Genomic DNA, 4,727 nt, shown 5'->3' with positions numbered 1-4,727 from the left:
TGAAGTTGTAAACTTTATTAAGGGCTTAAAATGATTTTTTATAGGTGTAGTTTGACGAAATGATAGAACTTATTTCTTAATTTTATGGAAGATGGGAATTTTTTCTCTTTTCTTTTTTTTTTTGAATAAGTAAGGGATGGTGTTAAAGTATCTTGCTGAAATGGTAAAGATTTTGGTGTATCTGAAGAATTAATTAAATGAATAATTTTTATTAATACGGAGGAGATGGATTGTTTATAAGAAGTATAGAGTTTGTGGAGTTACAGATATTAATATTTGTTTACTTATATCTGAATATTAGCCTGGGATTTGGTTTGGGAAGTCCGGGGGGTGGGATATAATATTGTGTAATAATATTGTGTAATACTTGTGATGTTTTTTTTATATGATGAAAACAATAAAAATTTTATATTGAAAAAAAAAAATAGTCCATATTATTGTGGAATAATAATCGGGCCACATGATTTAACTTTCACAGTTAAACTAATGAATTATATGCTAAATTTTCAGAAAGTTTCAAAAAGTTTCAAGTGGACAAAATATGAATCTGAATTTTTAATCATGAAATGTTACATACTTCAGAAAACTCTGCTTCATTATCAACTGTGAGGCAGTAATTTTTTAAGAACTAAAGAAAAAGTCTGTTTCTTTCAGTATGGAAATTTTATTCTGAATATACTTTAATGTCAATGAAATCACAGAAAAAATATTGAACAATTACATTTTATCAAGACTCACAATATGAGAATGATGAGAAACTATGTTTCTATTTATTGAAAAACTACAAACACTCCAGGACAATTTGGGGTTGATTATATGGCACAACGAAATTAATAAATTGAGGTGCTTATCTTTAAACTCCAATACTTATGGTAGTCCTATACTAATCTCAAATTAAACAAGCTTTAGTTTGTCACTGTTCTATCTGACACAAGTATGGTTGATGTTAATGTTCTGTTAGGTCAGTCTCAATTCTTAGTGACCACATAAATAGATTTTTCCCCCAAGATAAAATATGTTCATTCTGGTCTTCCAACAGTGCAACCATCACAATAAAAGTCTGCTTATCACTATGTTAGGAAGTATGATAAAATTTAGTCATGAAGGAAAGAGAAATTTCTGTTCACCAACCACAGTAAAATCAAGTGGCATCTTGATTGGCAGAATGATGAATATATGAACTACATTCGTTTACACTTACAGAATCCTATAGTTTCCCTAAATAGACTTAAATAGCCTTGCCCAATTTATTCTCTCCAGATATCCCTTTATTTCTCTATCGCTTTAATATTTGTAATTATTTATGCTGTACTTATGAAATAATGCTTTGAATAGCTTGGAAGAAGCAGTTCCTTTCCTTCAGGATTATTCAGAAATGCATGTCACTGTTGAGTGTGGTACATTTAATTAAACTATAAGAATTTTTCTAAGTAAAATTAATCAACATGGATGTATTGCTTTCATGTGGCAAAAAGAGTAGGTAAATAGGTTACCACCCAATAGAATTGTGATAACTGAAAAGTTTGCAGGCTTGTTGAATTTGGGGACCAGGTTTTATTCCAATATGTTTCCAGGCAGAAGATCTTAATTATAATTATACTTAATTAATGGTCAGATTACAAGAATATTTCATTTTAGTCATAGAACATTACATTATTTGAGAGTAAAACGGCTGTTCCATAACCACAGGTATCATTGTAGAGAAAATACTGACAGCTGTTTTATAAAAAATATTTTTATAATGTGTTGATGATAAACTTTCAAAGCTTTTTGAGGACTGTTTTTGAGGACATTAGAAGACCATAACTAGCAGTTTTCTTGTAAGAATGGTCAGCCTGTATCCATTATTGAACTTCCTAGTTTAAGTATGTAAATATACTCCAACTAAACCCAAAAACGATATCATAGTATTGCTTTGTACTGTTATGATTTGCAGCATTAAATTAAAAAAGCAATAATGTTTCTATTAACATTTACAGATATTTCTAAAATTGCTTGTTTAAATATAAGAAATTTGGAATGCTCACAATGCTTGATTTAAATAATACTCACCAATCTCCCTTTTACCCATTTTCTTATTTTCTGCTTGAAATTCAGCAGGGGAAATAATGAATCAATGGGTCAGCTGAAAGCAGAACAGGGAAGTGGGATTTTCCTGTGATCCACAGTAAGCCACAGGGTTAACAACAACTTTTTTTGTGCAGAGTGTTTGAGCATTCACTTACATTTTCTTTGCTATGACTGTCACTAGAGACAGTTCCACAGGTGCATACTTATATGAAAAAGAAAAAAAGAAGCTTAAAGATTTTCACGGATGAAAGCCAGTCCATTAGGTTCCTAGCAAAATGGGGCCATTTCTTTTCTGATGTTCTAAATTACAGTCTATCACTATTGTTGCAAGTTCTTTTTAGGGCTATTGACCCTCACTCAAAATTCAGTGACTTCCATGAGGCTTTTCAACTTATGGTTCAGATGGTTTGACCTTTGCTAGGATATCTAATAGTTTGAATGGGTTTAGTTAGCAACCAGATGCCTCCACAAGGCTTTTTCATTATCATTTTCCTGTAAACAAAAATGGGGAATTTAAAGAAGATAATACTAATAAAACTAATAATACTTATTATTAGTTCAAGAAAATGTTCAACAAGGAATAGATATTTTTTTCAACAAACTACCAAAACAAGGAAGGACAGGGTAAGCATATACAATATGCTCTCATGCTACACTGCCACCAAATATCACAGAGCACAGATTATGAAAGAAAGAACTCCAAATGTTTGTTTGTTTTTCATGGTACAATGCTTAGACATCCATTTAAGCATCATCCATGCTCTTCTGGTGCTGATGTTAGTAGATAGATTGTCATTCCCTGACTACTTGTTTCCAAATAAAAGATCTCATTTCCATCATGGTAGTACCCTTTATTATGAGACAAGATCAAGGGTATTTCTGTCAACATAACTGCCAGCTTCTCTTATAAATATTTTTACCTCATTTCAATAAAATAAGGACCAGGATTGTCTGGGGCAATTTGTGAAGTGTTATGTAAGCCTAAGTGCTATTGCTATTACTATAATAGAGGGTTCAGGCATAGATTTCTCTTAAACCTGATTCCTATAACAGTCATAGTGATGGATCAGAATCCATAAGGTTGAAAGCTAGCTGATGGGTTATTCCAGTCAGAAAACTTCATGGACCCAGAGTGTAAAATCAGAATGATAAAGCAGCTGTGCAAGTGTAATTTGTTGGTATTAATTATGTTGTCCATAAACTGCTGCTGATTGTGCAGTATTATTTTGATCTAGATGGAACCAACCTTAAAAGTAGGTCTATCAGCAATTAGACAGATACTGTTATGCATTGAATATCTGCCACAAGATTTTTGTATATTTCCAATGAAATATGAAAATTGGGCACTGGTGGGCATCCTATAAACCAATCAAGGATCTGATGACCATTCACATGTAGCTGAGTATAATAAGAGAGAGAAGTCTTTCATAAAGACTTCTAACAAAGAAAGGAAACATCTCATGGTTTCCCATTATTATTTTTTTGTTTCATGCTGAAGGAAGTGAACCTCAATCAGACAGATGTCTAATCAGACAGCTGTAACATACTAGACTTCTGCTAGACAACTCAGCTTACTATGATCTATATGACATTAGGATTGTTGTGCTACCAGCGGTGTTTGGTTTATCTACACATATTAAATATCTGATAATGCAAAGCATTTTAATTGTTTATTTTGTCACTATCTATCATCAGTTGGCTTATCCTTCCACCTTTTTAAAATTAGAAATGTATTTTATGAAAGGCATCCAGAAAAGTACCCTAATTGAATTAATGAGGCTTCTGAGTTTCATTCATACTATTTCACTATTCCTAATTACATACTGTATAGTCATCAGCCCCTCTTTATTTTTTATTCTATTTGACATGCTCCTTGCACCATTCAAATAGCAGGAAATACTCCACAATTTCTCTTACATTTGTTATTTGCAGCTCCATTTTGTAAATATGACAGATATTTATGATAGTATTCAAGATAACCAATTTACAGCAAGGAATATTGTTTGGCAGTCTATGGAATGTTTGATGTATTCAAGACCATTTTCATCTGTTTTCATATCCTGAACTATAGCTTAAAATAGTATATTGCAGAAGTAGGTGTTCCTTTTTGTTGTATATTCTCACTTCATTATTCAGACTATAATGGAATATATGTTTAATTCCTGTGAAAAATTTGTTTGCAAATTATATCTCAAAAGAGGAAGATAAAAGTAAGTATTACATAGAAATAATTATCTTTGGCAAGCCTATTTCATAGGAGTTATTCATAGTTGGCATATCCTAAATGGGCATGCAATATTCTGTACATGCATTATTTAAAATGTACAAAGAAGGAAAGCAGCTTTTTTTAAAAAAAGCTATAGGACCTGAAATATAATACCAAGTTTCTTAAATTTACTGGTGTAGGAAATGATAAGGTTGAGCCCAAGGGAAGGGTTAAACATGTCATTAGTCTTAAATCCTTTTGTACTTACAAAAGATATAAGTCCAGTCTCCTTGAATTCCATTGAGTCTTATGTACTGCCAATTTGCTTTGACTGTTAATAATTTGGATTCTTGTAAAGAATGGTAATCAATAAACATGTATTCATTTGGCTCCTGACACTTGACAACTGGTGTAGGTTTTCATGGCCAGAAACTGTTGGGATTGGGATTCA

This window comes from Protobothrops mucrosquamatus, unplaced genomic scaffold (genome assembly GCF_001527695.2).
Source record: "Protobothrops mucrosquamatus isolate PMUCROS unplaced genomic scaffold, P.Mucros_1.0 scaffold82, whole genome shotgun sequence".
Taxonomy (NCBI): Eukaryota; Metazoa; Chordata; class Lepidosauria; order Squamata; family Viperidae; genus Protobothrops; species Protobothrops mucrosquamatus.
This window is presented reverse-complemented; position numbering follows the sequence as displayed.